The sequence below is a fragment of the Castor canadensis genome, chromosome 11 (genome assembly GCF_047511655.1).
Source record: "Castor canadensis chromosome 11, mCasCan1.hap1v2, whole genome shotgun sequence".
Taxonomy (NCBI): domain Eukaryota; kingdom Metazoa; phylum Chordata; class Mammalia; order Rodentia; family Castoridae; genus Castor; species Castor canadensis.
This window is the reverse complement of record NC_133396.1, coordinates 119,096,975-119,116,429: the sequence shown is the minus strand read 5'-3', so window position 1 is coordinate 119,116,429 and position 19,455 is coordinate 119,096,975. Positions and strand designations below refer to the sequence as shown.

General features: G+C 39.1%; 1 pseudogene; it reads right to left on the bottom strand.

Moving 5' to 3' along the window:
• LOC109702536 (ras-related protein Rab-32-like) overlaps positions 1 to 2,827 on the bottom strand; it is a 35,363-nt pseudogene extending 32,536 nt beyond the window's left edge.
• Positions 2,828 to 19,455: the final 16,628 nt, after the last annotated feature.

The window sequence follows — 19,455 nt, the reverse complement described above, 5'->3', positions numbered from 1 at the left end:
GTAGTTAAATAAAGTCTTAATCTGACTTAAAAACCTTTTAGAACTTGCCCTTACCTTTCACTCTTTTTAAGTCACTTTCCCTCTCTTCCAATCCATGTATTAAATTCTAAGATAGTGGTGTTCATTTGTTCATCAATTATCATGAACCCTCTTTCCTTAAGACCTTGCAGTAATCCTCAGCCTGGAATACTCTCTTCCTCTCTTTACTTGGCTGGCTTCTAGTTATCCATTAGGTTGACAGAAGTGACATTGCTTTCAGGAAGCCTTCCCTATATGCTCAACCTAGATGAGGCACTATTGCTAGGTCCCCTCAGGGCAGATGGTACTCTCACATCTCTTTTCCTTACAGAATGCAAAATCCCTCACAGAAGAGATGCTTTCTAGGTGGTTCACCATTCTGAGCATACGGCACAGTGTCTGGGACACAATAGGTGTTTAGTAAAAGTGTACCGGCGATGAATATTTCTGAAGTTGTCTCCAACATACTTACTGGGGGCCATTGGGATACTCTGTTCTTCTGTGTTGCTCTTTGTCTTTGCTGTGTGCATGTACCCTGCCTATGACTGGTGCCTGGGTAGCTTCCCTCTCCCCACAATACACCCAGACTTGGGCTTCTCTCTTCTGGCATGTGCTCTTCAACAATCAGGTTCTATTGAAGGCCAAACTCTTCCACTGTGCCCTGTCCCACTCATTCTTGCCCAGTGCATCCATTAGAGATGGCAGTTGTTGGAGAGGAATAGGCATCCTTAATCTTCACTTTTGAACACCAGGAAAGTGAAGCACAGAGATGAGGAGCTTGGTGCCATTTCTTGTGTGAAGAGGCCCTGGGCCATGGATAGCCCACACTCCAGAAACTTTTCCAGATTCATAATTTCGAAATACTATAGTTCTAAAAGCAGATACCTTAAAAGCAACTGAGGCCAATAGGAAAAGGGGACCAGGAATAGAGAAAAGGTTAGTTCAAGAAGAATTAACCTAGAAGGTAACATACACGCACAGGAAATCAATGTGAGTCAACTCCCTGTATAGCTATCCTTATCTCAACCAGCAAAAACCCTTGTTCCTTCCTATTATTGCTTATACTCTCTCTACAACAAAATTAGAAATAAGGGCAAAATAGTTTCTGCTGGGTATTGGATGGTAAGGGAGGGGGTGGGGGCACGGGGGAGAAATGACCCAAGCATTGTATGCACATATGAATAATAAAACAACAAAAATTAAAAAAAATACTATAGTTCTAAAACAAAAAACATGACAGATAATTAAAATATCTGGATAATGTATGATGCTCTGCAATTCGGCAGATTGCTTCTCTATCTTGCCGACGCTTGAAAAATATGTCTGAAAAGATAATCGCAGTGCTCCAACATCCCCCCTCCCACTCTTTCTTCTCCAGGGCCTTGGTTTTCAGTGCAAGGTTTGCCTTACTTTGAGGATGACAGTGAGACTCTTGGTGCTTGTCTGTCAGTTTTGACCTTAGTGGTTGGGCTCTATGATGAGAATTTTCTTATCACTCCCTTCCTCTCCAACATTCTCTTCCTCAACTTACAGTTTGACACTTTCCATGCACATCAAGAAAAAGTCACAAAAATTGGATTTTCTCATTCAAACTGTGGAAAATAATGAGATTCAGGAGGAAAGTAACTGTAGTAATAATCTTGACCCCTTTGCCACCTCCTTTGGCCTATCTTTGGCATTGCCTTCTCCGAATTACCATAGAAACCGTTGACTCTTTCTTGTCAGGGTGATTATACCTTTTCAGATTGTGACAACTAGAATAGACAAATGGAAAACCCCAAAGTCTTTAGCTCCAACTTCTCCTCTCACATAGGTGCTGCTTATGAAAATTGGAGAAAATGGGCTTTGTTATGTTTTATATTCTGTTAACAAATGCACTGCATCTGTCTAGCACATGTGTAAGAGAAACAATACTGGTTATCCTGACATATGGGGAGGCATCAGATTTTCTAGGTTTTGCTGTATGACTTTAACTATCTGTATGACAGATACAGTAATCATTACGGATTGGAACTACCTTTGTCACACAGCAGTTTCCTAAGATGGGTGCCACAAAACCCTGCATAATAGAATGGGTTGACAGTTTGCAGGGACATGGTGTGGGGGGGCGGAAGTTAAAAAAAGCTAAGAGGGAATGCTTATTTTAGCCAACAGACTTGGTAATTTCACAGACATTATAGGATTCTTTTAAAGCTACGCATTGATTTCTCCTCATCAGCTGCTAATTAAGGACATTAATTTATCTATTTGTTTGATACTGGGAACATAAGGCTTAGTTCAGCATGAATTATAATTTATCATGGTCTCAGTATCTTTTGAGTAATTCAAAATTGTGCTTTGCTATAAATGATTTATGAGGAGTTTATATGTGCTCTTATTAAATCAGCATTTTTTATGTATTATTCTTTGGCATTACGTACCTCTGGAGACTATTAAAATTTATTACTTCGTGTTCATTTTAATAAGAACCTTCTGACGTTCCCAAGGGTCTGAGAAAAACTATCCAGGAGTTTCTGCCCAATATCAAATATGGTTGGTTGTAAGGGAACGCTCTCCATCAATTTCATCAATGTGCTGTATTTTATTTTTTCTTTCTAATAGTGGGAATTGGGTGCAGGGCCTCATGTATGCTGGGCAAGTGCTGTACCACTGAGCCACACTCCACCCTATATCCGTACTTTTAAAGGGGAATTAGAGCATGGCCCCCATTTCCGCTTTTGCGTGATGGCTCCTGCTGGAGCTTCCTAGACATTTTTACCTCATGACTTACTTGTAAGCTTCCCACTTCTCGGCAGCAGCAGACTGGCATGCCGTGAATGGGTGAACATCTGGAAAACAGCAGCTGATGGCTATGGGGAAGCCTGACAGTGGATGTCACGTACCCTATTCACCTGGACTTGGCTGGGTCCTGAGGTCTGACTGCAGGCAGAAAGGCAGGACATGACCTATGGGGACATTGAAGAAGGATGCTGGATTGTTGGGCCTGTATTTTGCTGACATATTTGAACTGGAGAATTAGCTGAGCTTCAGACAAAAGTTAAACTTGATTCTCAGACAGATAGACAAAAAAAAATAGATTCACTATTCTCACATGCCCTCCCTTATCACAAACACATGAACCTATTATATTTACAGGTGGACATGTTAAAGATTTAACATTGAGAACAGGGCTAAATGCATTCTTTCCTTTCTCTTTGATATGTCAATACTTTTCTACACACTATATATCACTCAAGCATTGTGTATCTTGATGATTTTTGAGTAAGTTTCATTGTCTGTTGATTGCTGGCTAGGGGCTCAGGGTTGGTCATACAGTGGTGTTTCTATCTATTATTATTTAGATAAATATTCTATTGCACTTTGTCCTTAATATTTAAGCATGATGGAAAAGAGGAAAGTCAAAATATTAATACTAGTGATGAAACTTTTGAGACAAAGATTGTGGCACTAGGAGTGTTTATTTTTAACTTTCATTGAGTACTTGTCTGACCTAAGAGTTGACTGTGGTGTTCAATTGCAAAGGAAGAGGAAAAAAAAAAAAGAGAATAAATTAGGACTAAGGTGTTGAAGATGACTAAAAGGCAAGATACAATTAGAAGTTTTACTTTATACGTGAGCTGTCTGGAAAAATATGTCTCCTTGTAATATGTAAGACTATTATTCTGCTTTTTATATTTGGATTTCATTTGTCTTGTTAGGAATTCATTGAATGAACAAAGGTTGTCTCATACCCCACCACCCATCTATCTTTTGGCAAATGGATGTGGTTAGGTTTGAACATGTCTCTGTTCACAAATACACTAAAATAGCTATGTACTGGATGTGCTAAAATATATGTGTGAGTCTTGCCAATTTTCAAAAATATAAAAACTCATTTTCAACACTCTGTTTACCACAAATATTAGTTATTTTTATTTTTTATCTCATGTATAACTTTGAGTAGATAGGAGAATTCTTTCCAGGGTGATAAACACTATTGTAATTATTTAAATGCAATCGTAGACTCTCCCAGAACATTAAAATGAAAGTGAAATGAAATCATAAACTCACTCGATATTGTTAACATGATGTAAAAAATTCATCTTCTAAAAGTCTTTGCTTTGATGACCTTGCAAGGCTGAGACAGGAAATAGAAATAGGTGGGTAGAGGCTGATTACTCTTCAGAAGTAAGTTGAAATTAAACTGTTATTAGATTTCTTTAAATTGTATGTTTCTTGGAAATCAGAGAAATAAGGTCCAGGTGTCCATTTGCCACTGACAAGCTGTACACTTGAATAAATCACCTAATTTTGGGGATTTAAAACACTGTATCTAATGTCTTCCAATGGACTTTTCCAAGCAGAACAGAAGACAGTAGGACACAGGCAAGGGATGGAACTGAGGTCGATTCCTGACTTTTGAACATACCCACTCTGGGTATCACCTTTCATCTTCCTTATATAAAATGGGGGCATTATCTCCCTCAAAACGTTAGTCTTGCACTGGGTACCATTTGTAAAGTGCCCAGCTTAGGGGCTGACTCATGGTATACTGTACACTTGCAATTATGTTTTGTCCTTGGGTTTTAGAAGCTTAACAGTGATAGTCTGAATAATGGCCCCAAAGATAGCCATATCCTAATCCCTGAAACCTGGTAATGCATTTTGTTATATGGAAAAAGAGACTTTGCAGATGCAGTTAAGAATTTTTAATGGCAAGCTGTGGGTGTGGCTCAAGTGGTAGGCACTTGCCTAGCAAGTGCAAGGTCTTGAGTTCAAACACTGTTGCTGCAAAAAAGAAAAAAAAGGACAATATCCTGTGTTATTTGGACTGACTCAATGTAATCACAAAAGTCCTTATAAAAGGGATGAAGGAAGCTAGTCACCAGTGACTCACACCTATAATCCTAGCTACTCAGAGGCAGAGATCAGGAGGATCACAGCTAAAAGCCAGCCCCAGCAAATAGTTTGCAAGACCCTATCATGGAAAACCCATCATAAAAAAGGGCTGGTGTCATGCCTGCTAGAATAGCCATCATCAGCAACACCACCACCAACAGGTGTTGGTGAGTATGCGGGGAAAAAGGAACCTTCTTACACTGTTGGTGGGAATGTAAACTAGTACAACCACTCTGGAAAAAAATTTGGAGGCTACTTAAAAAGCTAGACATTGATCTACCATTTGATCCAGCAATACCACTCTTGGGGATATACCCAAAAGACTGTGACACAGGTTACTCCAGAGGCACCTGCACATCCATGTTTATTGCGGCACTATTCACAATAGCCAAGTTATGGAAACAGCCAAGATGCCCCAGCACTGACGAATGGATTAAGAAAATGTTGTATCTATACACAATGGAATTTTATGCAGTCATGAAGAAGAACGAAATGTTATCATTCGCTGGTAAATGGATGGAATTGGAGAACATCATTCTGAGTGAGGTTAGCCTGGCCCAAAAGACCAAAAATCCTATGTTCTCCCTCATATGTGGACATTAGATCAAGGGCAAACAGAACAAGGGGATTGGACTATGAGCACATGATAAAAGCGAGAGCACACAAGGGAGGGATGAGGATAGGTAAGACACCTAAAAAACTAGCTAGCATTTGTTGCCCTTAACGCAGAGAAACTAAAGCAGATACCTTAAAAGCAACTGAGGTCAATAGGAAAAGGGGACCAGGAACTAGAGAAAAGGTTAGATCAAAAAGAATTAACCTAGAAGGTAACACCCACGCACAGGAAATCAATGTGAGTCAATGCCCTGTATAGCTATCCTTATCTCAACCAGTAAAAACCCTTGTCCCTTCCTGTTATTGCTTATACTCTCTCTACAACAAAATTAGAGATAAGGGCAAAATAGTTTCTGCTGGGTACCGAGGGGGTGGGGGGGAGAGGGAGGGGGCAGAGTGGGTGGTAAGGGAGAGGGTGGGGGCAGGGGGTAGAAATGACCCAAGCCTTGTATGCACATATGAATAATAAAAGAAAAAAAAAGAATTGATAGAGTACAAGAAAAAAGGGCTGGTGGAGCAGTAAGAGTGTCTGCCTAACAAGTGTGAGGTCCTGAGTTCAAACCCCAGTGCCATAAAAAAAAAGATATGAAGGAGAGTAAGATTAAAAAAAGTTGAGGTGAATTTGATCCAGCAATACCACTCTTGGGGATATACCCAAAAGACTGTTACTCCAGAGGCACCTGCACATCCATGTTTATTGCGGCACTATTCACAATAGCCAAGGTATGGAAACAGCCAAGATGCCCCAGCACTGACGAATGGATTAAGAAAATGTGGTATCTATACACAATGGAATTTTATGCAGCCATGAAGAAGAACGAAATGTTATCATTCACTGGTAAATGGATGGAATTGGAGAACATCATTCTGAGTGAGGTTAACCTGGCTCAAAAAACCAAAAATCGTATGTTCTCCCTCATATGTGGACATTAGATCAAGAGCAAACACAACAAGGGGATTGGACTATGAGCACATGATAAAAGCGAGAGCACACAAGGGAGGGATGAGGATAGGTAAGACACCTAAAAAATTAGCTAGCATTTGTTGCTGATCAAAAAGAATTAACCTAGAAGGTAACACCCATGCACAGGAAATCAATGTGAGTCAATGCCCTGTATAGCTATCCTTATCTCAACCAGCAAAAACCCTTGTTCCTTCCTGTTATTGCTTATACTCTCTCTACAACAAAATTAGAAATAAGGGCAAAATAGTTTCTGTTGGGTATTGGGGGGGGGAGAGGGAGGGGGCAGAGTGGGTGGTAAGGGAGGGGTTGGGGGCAGGGGGGAGAAATGAACCAAGCCTTGTATGCACATATGAATAATAAAAGAAAAATGAAAAAAAAAAGTTGAGGTGAAAAAGGACAGAGAAGTGGAGGGAGAGGTTGGAAGGTGCTACATGGTTGACTTTGAAGAGGGAGGATGGGGTTCCAAGTCCAGGAACAGATATGAAACCTGAATCCTCCCTAGAGCCTCCACAAGGCCCACTTCCTTTCTCCCACCTTGATTAACTCAGAGAAATTTTTGAGATCTGACAAATAACAAACTTGTGTTATCTTAAGCCACTAAGTTTGTGGTAATTTGTTATAGCAGCAATGGGAAACTGAGAAACTATTGCTATTTTGGTAGCACATGAATAGGAATGGTGACCCTTCTTTCAAAAGCATAGTCATATGGAATGAACCATATTTGGTCTAGGTCAGGGCATGGTAGTCCAGTTGCCCTTTGCTTGTGGTTTAAGGGTGGACTTGTGATCCAGCTCCACTGGGGGAACCAGAAAAGGAAGACTGAAGGTTGGGAAGCTTTCTAATAAAGAGAGCTGTTAAGGTAAGAAATCTTGGCTCTTTCTGCTAGACTAGGACACATTAAGGGAGGGTGTCATGCTTGGTGCTGTGCTGAAAGGTCACTATTTGATGGCAAAGTCTGGGATAACAAGACTGAGAAGTGTGGTGAGAAAGATTTACCAGGGAACAACTAATGACTACTTGAAGTGAAGAGAGGTTCAATATATTTCCACCATCAAACCACTGAAAAACAGCTCAGAGTTTGCAGTGCTGGCAAACCTAGTTTTCTATGGGGAGTTTGTGATTGATTCAGGAACATTAGATCGTGAACTTGAGATCTCTGTCAGAAACCAAGCCTCACACAATACAGCAACACAATTGTTCCCATGCAAGGCTGGAAACTCACCAAGCATCTTTTGAAAAATAGTTGTTTCTTTCACTGAGCTTTTCAGGGAAGGACAAACTGATCAAGCCTCATTATACTGAATTTGACCAGGGCAGACTTGCTATAGAGAAATATCCTGTAGAAGATGGGTCTTTATGGAAACTTCTATAAGGGATTGCTTTTCTTTTGAAAGGCTTTCTCCTGTTTTCCTTGCCATGATGAATAGAAATCCAATTCTTTTTCTAGTTGTAACTATCAGTCTGGCCCTCTGTCTCTTCTCTACTTTCTCTCACTGCATAGCTAAAATGGTATTGCCCTTGCCATTTTCTGCTCCTGTGTTCCATACTGTCCTGTCTTGGTTTGGCTCTTTATCATTGCTTGTCTAGGTTACTGCACCAACCTCCCAACATGTTGCCTTGTCCCCTGCATCTCCTTCTATAATCCTTCTTTACAAACTGCAAAGCTGATGCCAACTCTGGTCACTTCAGTAGCTACTGGGTAAAGTCCAAACGTCTCAGTATCATTGATGGATAACTCCTTCCAAGATATGGCTCCTCACAGGGACCTGTGGCTCTGTCTGGTCACTCAGAATGACCTGCAGTTCTCTTGTAGTGCCAGGCTGTGTCATGCCTTCTGCCTTTCATCAGGCTGCCCCTCTGTGGGGATTAACACTCTTCACCATGCTGCACATGTAGCTCAACTTTCCCACTTCTGGGTGCTGTCCTGGACCTCTCCTCAGTCCTCAGGAGAATTGGCCATCTCTTTCTTGATGTCTACACCTTGCTTCCTAGCTAAACATTTATCCAACTCTGTGTCCCTTTCTTACTATGTTATATTCTTACAGGCTTAGAAATTACTCTTCTTGTGCTAGGTAATGAACTCTTGAAGAAGGGACCCATTCTTAAGATGCCTGTCTTTTCTTGGTATTTAATATAGTATGTGGCACTACAGGACATGTAGGGACAATCAAAACAAATGTTGGTGTGCAAGTCAGCTTTACATTACTGTGATGAATACCTGTGACAATCAAGTTACAAAGAGAAAAGTTTTATTTTGGTCCATAGTTTCAGAGGTTTTAGTCCAGGATTGATTGGCCTCATTACTTTGGGTGGTACATCATGGTGGGGGGAGTGTTAGTGTATGGTGGAACAAAACAGCTCACACTTCATGGCACAGAAGCAAAAGAAAGAGGAAAAGGAGCTGGGATCCCTTTATCCTTTTCAAAGGCACACCCCCAATGATCTAAATACCACTCATCAGACCCCATATCTCAGAGGTCTACCGCCTCCCACCAGTGCTCTGATGGGCACCTAGTCTTCACATCATGAACTTTTTGGGACACTGAAGTCCAAACTGTAAGAGTTGGTGAGATATTAGAAAGTTAAATTAACTTCATAATCAATTTTCATTTAGTGCAAAAGGAAATATGCATATTATTTAGTTCAATCTTTTTATCTTATACTTCTAAAACTGTGTTTTTCAAATACTCACCAGATGCATCTCTTGACATCTGGCTCTTCTGAATTGATTTGTTCTGTAAGTGTGAAATATGCCCCAGATTTCAACAATTTTAGTACCAAGTAAGTATTATTTCAATAATTTTTTTACATTGGTTATATTTTATAATGATAATATTTAAAATTTATTGGTTTAAATAAAATATCAAGTTAGTTTCATGTATTTGTTTTTACTTTTTAAATGCATGGCTACTAGAAAAATTTTAATAATTGTGTGACTCACATTGAGACTAGCCTTATTTTTCTGCTGGACAGTGTTCTTCTGGAACAGCAGTCTATAAACTAAGGCAAAGGGTTGGATTTTAAATGTTTATATAAGTATCTCCACTTACCTCTGGGCCCACAGAATCTGAAATATTTGTTCTCTGGCTTTTTAAGAAAATGTTTTGTAACCCTGCTCAAGAAGATAAGTCCCGAGATTCCAAGATAGTGGCTAGAGGGAGGAAGCAGAAAGTGTGCCTCCTAAAGTAAAATCTTGGAGAGATGCTGGAGATACACCTTACAGGAAAAACCACGGAGAAGAGGCAAAACTTTGACCCCTCCACACCCCCAGCCTGCGCAGAGCATCTCCACTTCAAGTTAAATGGAGAAACCGGGAGGGCCCCCAGGCCACTGCCAGATGGCAGTGCCCAGACAGCTTGGGAAGATGTGGACCACAAGGTGAACTAAGTGGTACGCGGTACCCCCACAGACAACCCTGGGCCAGATCAGCATAGCCCACTGAACAGACTGACCCCCACCCAAGGAAAAAAAACTAAATAATAAGCAATAACAACAAAGAAGAGATGTAGCAAAGAAGGCGGGACTCCCTGAGAGCCGAAGAGGGGGGGAAGGGAAATCCCTCACAAAAAGCCAGCTGGAGAAGACAGGAGTGGGGCCACACACTCAGCAACCAGGAGCGGGAAAGCTTGTAAAAGTGGCAGTGGGAGGAAAACTCCACAGGAGAAGGGGGAAGATCCACTTCCCACATGAGCTGTAAATAAAAAAGCTGGCCAGAGAAGGCAAGAGCAGTGGCAGTGGCACACACCCAGCAATCAGGAGCAGGAAAGCATGTAAAAGTTGCAGTGGGAGGAAAACTCCACAGGAGAGGGTGGGAGACCAACTTCCCATGTGAACTGTAAATCAACACACAGGCCTGAGAAAGTGGGTGCAGTGTCACCTACACAGTGTGCTTGGAAAGGGGAAAGCTTGTAGCAGTGGTGGTTGCTCCCAGGAGAACTCTAAGTAAACATAGCCTGTGGGGCTAGGTGAGTGTTAAGCTCACTCCTGAGATCTGCATAAATAAAGCCTCCAGCAACAGCAGGCTGACAGCAGCAGGCATGTGAGCCACAGCCTCAGATAGCCATTCACAGAACTGTCTCCAGACTCTTTTTTTTTTCTCCTTACCTTCTATGAGACAACAACCAAACTACGCTTGCATGCTGAAAAACTTACTGAAACTGTATTGCATTTGAACTTGGGACATGTTGTGGGTTTTTTTTTGTTTTGTGTTTTGTTTTTTTTTAGTTTTTTTCCCCTTTGATGAGACAATGACAGAACTACTTCTGAGACACCATCTCCAGGATTGGAAGCTAAGGGATGAACACCAAAATTATTAAGACTGAAACTTTATTGCATTTGAACTTGGAGATTTTTTTCATTTATTTATTTTTTATTTTTATTTTTATTTATTTTTACTTTTTATTTTCAATCCTCTCTCTGTCTCTCTACTGCCTGTTGAGCTTACTGTTGATTAGTACACTATCTCTCCCTGTTTATATTTTTGAAACTTTTTTGTTTGTTTGTTTTGTTTTTTCTACTTGTTCCTTTACTTGTTTTCCCCTTTTTCTTTAGCTTCTTTGCTTTCCATCTCCTCTCACCCTTCCATTCTAAATATTACCATTGTTATTATTACAAGCTAAAAATACTTAATTACACACAGTACAGGGACAATAACAACACCAAGGGTAATGACGGGAAGACAGAAAAAACAGGGAAACCACTTTCCTCACAGCAAAAAATTAGTACAGGAACCAGAGTGAAACAAAGAAAACAGATACTCAGATCCAGACTCCAACAAAATGAAGATAAACTATGTCAAAGAACCCAATGAAGCCCACAAGAACAATCTGAAAGAAGAAATCCTGCAAGTAATTAATGAGAATTTTATAGAGGTGATACTGGATAGGGTCAACCAAAATGTACAGGAGACACTCAAGAAATTCCAAGACAAAAAAAATAGAGAATTTGAAAAAGCACAAGAAGAAATAAAAGAAACCATAGAAGCACTGTATAAACACCAAAGTGAAACAAAGAACATGAATAATGAAGAGATAAATGAACTCAGGACAAAAATAGACAACATTAAAGAGGAAATGACTCAAGATATGGAAAACCTCAGAAAAAAGAACAAAACAGAATTGCAAAACAAAACGGAAGGTCAGTCCAGCAGAAAAGAACAAAAAGAAGACAGAATCTCAGAACTCGAAGATGAAATGGTAATTAAAGGAAAAACTGAAGAACTATTAATTAAACAACTCAAGACCTGTGAAAAGAAAATGCAAGAACTCACTGACTCCATCAAAAGACCAAACCTGAGAATCATGGGCATTGAAGAAAGAGAAGAGGTGCAAGCAAAGGGAATGCGTAATATATTCAACAAAATAATAGCAGAAAATTTCCCAAATCTAGAGAAATCTGTTCCCATACAGATGCAAGAGGCCTCAGAACACCAAACAGACCAGACCAAAATAGAACAACCCCACGGCATATTATCATTAAAACAACAAATACAGAGACCCGAGAAAGAATATTGAAGGCTGTAAGAGAGAAAAAACAAATAACATACAAAGGTAAACCCATCAAAATCACAGCAGACGTCTCACAGAAACATTAAAAGAAGGAAGAGCATGGGGTGAGACCTTCCGGGCACTGAATGAAAATAACTTCAACCCCAGGATACTCTACCCAGCAAAACTATCATTCAAAATAGATGGACCAGTAAAAGTCTTCCATGATAAGCAGAAACTAAAACAATATGTGACCACAAAGCCACCACTACAAAAGATTCTTCAAAGGATTCTGCACACAGAAAGTGAAACCCAACGTAGCCATGAAAGGGCAGGCAGCACTGAACTACAGGAAAAGAAAAAGCAAGACAGTAGAAACAGCTTAGGTACACACATTCAAACCTTCAAACAACTAAGACAACTAAATGACAGGAATCACCACATACCTATCAGTGCTAACACTTAATGTTAACAGACTTAATTCACCCATCAAAAGGCACCGCTTGACGAACTGGATTAAAAAGGAAAATCCAACAATTTGTTGCTTACAGAAGACCCATCTCACCAACAGAAATAAGCATAGGCTTAGGATGAAAGGCTGGAAGAAGATTTACCAAGCCACTGGCCCCCCAAACAGGCAGGAGTATCAATACTTATCTCTGACAAAGTAGACTTCAAACCTACATGGATCAAACGAGATAAAGAAGGACATTTCAAACTAATAAAAGGGGAACTAGACCAAAAGGAAATAACAATTATCAACTTATTGTACCCAATGTCAATGCACCTAATTTCATCAAACATACCCTGAAGGACCTAAAAGCATATATTAACTCCAACACAGTGGTTGTGGGAGACTTTAACACCCCATTATCATCAATAGATAGGTCATCCAAACAAAAAATCAATAAAGAAATCCTAGATCTAAAATAAACCCTAGATCAAATGGACCTAGTGGATATATACAGAACATTTCACTCAACTTCTACACAATATACATTCTGCTCAGTAGCCCATGGAACCTTCTCCAAAATAGATCATATCCTAGAGCACAAATCAAACTTCAGCAAATATAAGAAAATAGAAATTATACCATGCATTGTATCTGATCACCATGCAATAAAACTAGAACTCAACAACAAAAGTAAAGAACAAAAACCATGCAAACAGCTGGAAACTGAATAACTAATTGCTTAATGAACAATGGGTCATTGATGCAATAAAAGAGGAAATTAAAAAGTTCCTGGAAGTCAATGAAAATGAAAACACAACCTTCCGGAACCTATGGGACACAGCTAAGGCAGTCTTGAGAGGAAAGTTTATAGCCATGAGGGCATATATTAAAAAGATTGAAAGATCCCAAATCAATGACCTAATGATACATCTCAACCTCCTAGAAAAACAAGAACAAGCAAATCCCAAAAGAAATAGAAGGACAGAAATAGTAAAAATAAGAGCTGAAATCAATGAAAAAGAAACCAAAAAAACCATACAAAGAATTAATGAAACAAAAAGTTGGTTCTTTGAAAAAATAAACAAGATCGATAGACCCCTGGCAAACCTGACTAAAATGAGGAGAGAAAAAACCCAAATTAGTAGAATCAAGAATGCAATAGAGGAGATAACAACAAATACCATGAAAGTCCAGGAAATCATCAGAGACTACTTCAAGAACCTATATTCAAATAAATTCAAAAATCTTAAAGAAATGAACAGATTTCTAGATAATATGATCATCCAAAACTGAACCAAGAGGATATTAATCACCTGAATAGATCTATAACACAAAATGAAATTGAAGTAGCAATCAAGAGTCTCCCAAAAAAGGAAAGTCCAGGACCTGATGCATTCTCTGCTGAATTCTATCAGACCTTTAAAGAAGAACTGATACCAACCCTCCTTAAACTGTTCCATGAAATAGAAAGGGAAGGAAAACTGCCTAATACATTTTAGGAAGCCCAAAACCAGGCAAAGGCACCTCCAAAAAGGAGAACAATAGGCCAATCTCCTTAATGAACATTGATGCAAAAATCGTCAACAAAATAATTGCAAACCGAATTCAGCAACACATCAAAAAATCATTCACCATGACCAATTAGGCTTCATCCCAGGAATGCAGGGGTGGTTCAACATATGAAAATCAATAAGCATGATAAACCACATTAACAGAAGCAAAGACAAAAACCACTTGATCATCTCAATAGATGCAGAAAAAGCCTTGGATAAGATCCAACACCATTTTTTGATAAAAGCTCTAAGAAAACTAGGAATAGAAGGAAAGTACCTAAACATTATAAAAGCTATATATGACAAACCTACAGCCAGCATTATACTTAACAGAGAAAAACTGAAACCATTCCCTATAAAATCAGAACTAGACAAGGATGCCCACTATCTCCACTCCTATTCAACATAGTACTGGAATTCCTAGCCAGAGCAATTAGGAAGAGGAAGGAATAAAAGGAATACAAATAGATAAAGAAACTGTCAAAACATCCCTATTTGCAGATGATATGATCCTATACCTTAAAGACCCAAAAAACTCTACTCAAAAGCTCCTAGACACCATCAATAGCTATAGCAAGGTAGCAGGATGTAAAAATCAACATAGAAAAATCATTAGCATTTCCATACACTAATAATGAACAAACCGAGAAAGAATATATGAAAACAAATCCATTTACAATAGCCTCAAAAAAATCAAATACCTAGGTGCAAACCTAGCAGTCTGCAAAAAACTGAAACTAGATCCATATATCACCCTATACCAATATTAACTCAAAATGGATCAAGAATCTTAATATCAGACTCCAAACTCTAAAGTTGGTACAGGAAAGAGTAGGAAATACTCTGGAATTAGTAGGTATAGGTAAGAACTTTCTCAATGGAACCCCAGCAGCACAGCAACTAAGAGATAGCATAGATAAATGGGACTTCATAAAACTGAAAAGCTTCTGCTCAACAAAAGAAATGGTCTCTAAACTGAAGAGACCACCCACAGAGTGGGAGAAAATATTTGCCAGCTACACATCAGACAAAGGACTGATAACCAGAATATATAGGGAACTTAAAAAAACTAAATTCTCCCAAAATTAATGAACCAATAAAGAAATGGGCAAGTGAACTAAACAGAACTTTCTCAAAAGAAGAAATTCAAATGGCCAAAAAACACATGAAAAAATGCTCATCATCTCTAGCGATAAAGGAAATACAAATTAAAACCACACTAAGATTCTACCTCACTCCTGTTAGAATAGCCATTATTAGCAAGACCACTAACAACAAGGTGCTGGCATGATAAAGCGAGAGCACACAAGGGAGGTATGAGGATAGGTAAGACACCTAAAAAACTAGATAACATGTGTTGCCCTCAATGCAGAGAAACTAAAGCAGATACTTTACAGTAACTGAGGCCAATGGGAGAAGGGGACCAGGAACTAGAGAAAAGGTTAGATCAAAAAGAATTAACCTAGAAGGTAACACCCACGCACAGGAAATCAATGTGAGTCAATGCCCTGTATAGCTATCCTTATCTCAACTAGTAAAACCCCTTGGTCCTTCCTATTATTGCTTATACTCTCTCTTCAACAAAATTAGAGATAAGGGCAAAATAGTTTCTGCTGGGTATTGAGGGGGTTGAGGAGAGTGGCAGGGGCCGGGAGGGGAGGGTGGGGTGTCGGGGAAGAGGGGAGAAATGATCCAAACACTGTATGCACATATGAATAAAAAAAAAAGGTAAGTCCCATTGTGGTGAAGTGAAGAATTAATAACCACAACAAATACTAGTGACAGCCTTCATAATCGTAGCTCACACACCAAGTGCGTCTATGTGTTATATTTTCTAAAAGCTGTCTTTGTAGCATCTTATTTCATTACATATCTTACTAAGGTAGTTAATATTATCTCCAGGTTTTAGATAAGGAAATAATGAAACCAAGAGACACAAGGGGAAAAACTTGCTTAGAGATGCACAGCTGGTCAATGTAGAGACAGATTTAAACTTGGATGTCTTGTTTAGGGTCACGTATCTAAATGCATAGCAAGAATTAAGTCCAATAGAGCTGGAGAGGCAGAAGGCTGCAGAGTTACAAACAAACCCCTAAGTTTGGAAGGGTCAGAATATCCATCCTTGGCAAGTGATAGTCTACGAGGTATCTGGAGTAGATTTCAGGAGTCCCATAGGATATGCAGAATACGGATAAGGAGATCAGAGTGTCAACAACTAGTAAACCAGGATAAAGTCAACCATGTTATCCAAGTGAGGGGTCAACTCAGGGAGGAAGAATCTACTTCTAGGAAGTAGAACAAAATCAAGACGGGTGGACGGCTCATGAAGAAATAAATGTTTTGCATGTTTTAAGGCATTTAATGTTCACAATAAACGTCTGGGTTATTATTAATTTGCCTGGGTTCAAAGTTCACGATTGGAACTGCCATGAGGTACTGCTTCCCTAAGGACTTAAATGTTTTGAGTTGTGAAAAATCAAGGATTATTTAAAGTAAGCCTTTTTTCTTTGACTGGGCTTTGAACTCAGAGCTTCAGTGCCTGCAAAACAGATACTCTATGGCTTAAGCCACACCTCCAGCCCTCAAGGATTACTAAAAAAGGACTAAGATGTTTCCTATGCAAGGGAAACCAGTAGAAAGTCATTTCATAGGTAAACTACACAGGTAAGAATAATTCTTTAAATGCAATCTTAAAAAAAAAAGAAGCATGATTGGGGCCAGGTGTGGTGGTACATGTCTATAACCCCTCTTACTTGGAAGGTAGCGAGGTAGGGGGATCAAGGTTTGAGGCCTGCCTGTCAATGTTAGTGAGACCCTATCTGAAAAATGGACTAAAAGCAAAAGGACTGAGTGTGTGTGGTTCAAGCAGTAGAGCACTTGCCTAGCAAGTATGAAGCTCTGAGTTCAGTCCCCAGTTACCAACCCTCCCCCACAATAGCACACTTGCATTTATCTTCCAAAATTAGTGTGTGGTTTAGGCAGGAAGACAATGTAGGCTAGCAGGTTCCTAAAAGACTAACTTCTCTTTTCTCATCTCAAGAAAACTAGAAACTTCAATGAAAAATATCAGTGTAAAAATATCACACCAAACTTCTTCAATCAACAGAGTGACAGCTCTCTGTTGCTTCTTAGCCTGGCTTTTAATTAATTAACTAATCGATTCATTTTTTTCCATTAAAGTATTTCTAGATCATGCACTGAGATCCAGTTGTACTGATGGGCATAGTAGCATTGTCCTGGGGTGCTGTGACATGAGCAAGTGATGATGGTAGCATATAATTAACAGTCTAATAGAATTATGACCAGTTTGCTGTGAGAACATGTAGTTACAGCAGCAAACACTAGAGGTTTGGAAAATTTTTTCAGGGGAGGTAGTATTAAGCAAGAGATTGAATGACTACAACTTCACCTAGAATAAAAGAGGGATGCATTTCAGGAAGAGGAAATTGTGTGCATATCACAATGGAGGTACTGAGTATTTGAGGGATAGGCAGTAATTCAGTTTTGGAGAGTGTAGGTGTCTGGGTGCAAGGAAGAGGCTGAGACATGAGCTTGAGGGAAGACACTAGTTCCCAAACACGGAGCAGCAGGTGTTATACAGAAAAGGCCAAACTTTCTCACGGCTAATGAGAAACCTCTGAATAAATGAATGATTGACATTATTTGTTTTTTAGTTTGTTTAACAACACAATCTGATGTTTCCTAGTTCCTCTTTCCAGTGACAGATGCTTAGGGAAGGAGAGAAATGCGTGACTTGGAAGGTAGGCAAAACATTTCAAGTGAGATACCAGGTTGTGACCATGAGGATGGACAAGGAAATTCAGAGTTGAGAGACATTTTTAGGGAAAAAGTAATTGAGTTTTTTGTTTATAAGTTTGGTGCATGATATAAAAGAGAGGTAAAAATTAAGGATGACCAACACCACATTACTATGTTGAGAGGCACTTTCAGAGTGACACCATTAATTTAGAAACAGAAAATGAAAAGAAGCAAGCATGTAGGGGGCCTGGGGGTAAATGGCATTTGAGACAGGTTCCAGGCTGACCCCCTCATAAAAGGGATCATGGATGTGGAGGCACTGCAAGGGCTGAGCACACAGAAATTGATGCAAGTAGAGTCCCCGCCTTCAAGGGTGGCATAATCCAGTGGAGGCAGCAAGATGACAGCAGATTATTTCTGTCAAGTTCCATGAAAGCTAAAATACAAAGCAACATTGAATAATAACAGCAGACATGATATGCAGAATGGACTGAAAGTAGATGTCAGCTCTTGAGTTGTCCTATTTTATTGAATGATATAGTTGAGTTATTGAGTTTCTACTCATTAGCACCCACGGGTCCTTGATTTATTTTCCTGGCCAAGAATTTTATCTGAGTCTATGGTTTATAGAGCACTTTGATAACTCACAAGAAATACTTATTAAACAATAATGAGAATGGTGTTTGCTTTCTTTTAAAACCTCACTTCTACTTTCTTCTCCTCCCACAGCTGATCACTTTTGGCTGAAGTTTTGTTTCTTTTCTCATATCCTTTTCCTTTTTAGATTCCCCTCAATCTGTTTTATTATTTTTTAATGTGGTACCATCAGAGTTTTTGCCATTACAAACATTATTATTTTCCATTATCCTTTAGAAGTCCTAGAACTACCTCTTATTTGAGAAGAGAATGGAAGAAAAGTTGAATTTGACATTCAATGTGTATTAATGTTATAAATATTTGGACAATTTTAACAATAACTTATATTCAAAATTCCCCACTATAAAAGTGAAACTAGGAAAGGTATAATTTTAGGAGTTTATATAATTTTAGCAAGTTCTTCTAAACATACAACGGTTGACAGTTGTACATTGAGAGAGCACAGTGAAAAAGCAAGTTATCCTGATTGGATATCTTTCTTATCATCCTGTAACAGAATAAATTATATTGCTCACTAGTAAGTCTTTGAAATAATAAAGAGAATAGCATTTTTTAATTATTATTTTTGAGGCATTCACCTTATTTCTATTAACTAACAGCCAACAAGTCCATTCCATTCTAGGGGGTATTATAGACAATGTTGCCACCATAAAGTCCTGTAGACAGCTTTGCTCAACTGCTTCCCTTCTTTAGTGAAGGTGAATACTTGAACACTCACTCCTTATTAAAAATTGGTGGTAGGAATTTCATTTGCTTTCTACAGTCTTTGTTCTCTCTTATCTTTCACAGAAACTAAAGGGTTATCACACACAAAATACGGCAACTTTTTCTGTGTCTCTTACTTTCCCTTAGCCAGTGCTAAGTTTAGATAAGGCTTGAGTGTATTAGCCAAGGATTCTTTTTTTATTATTCATTTATTCATATGTGTATACACTGTTTGGGCCATTTCTCTCCCCTGTCTCCTGCTCCTTCTCTCTTCCCCCACCCCCTTCGCTTCCAGGCAGAACCTGTTCTGTCCTTTTCTCCAATTTTGTTGAAGAGTAGACATAAACAAGAAAGACAAAGTGTTTT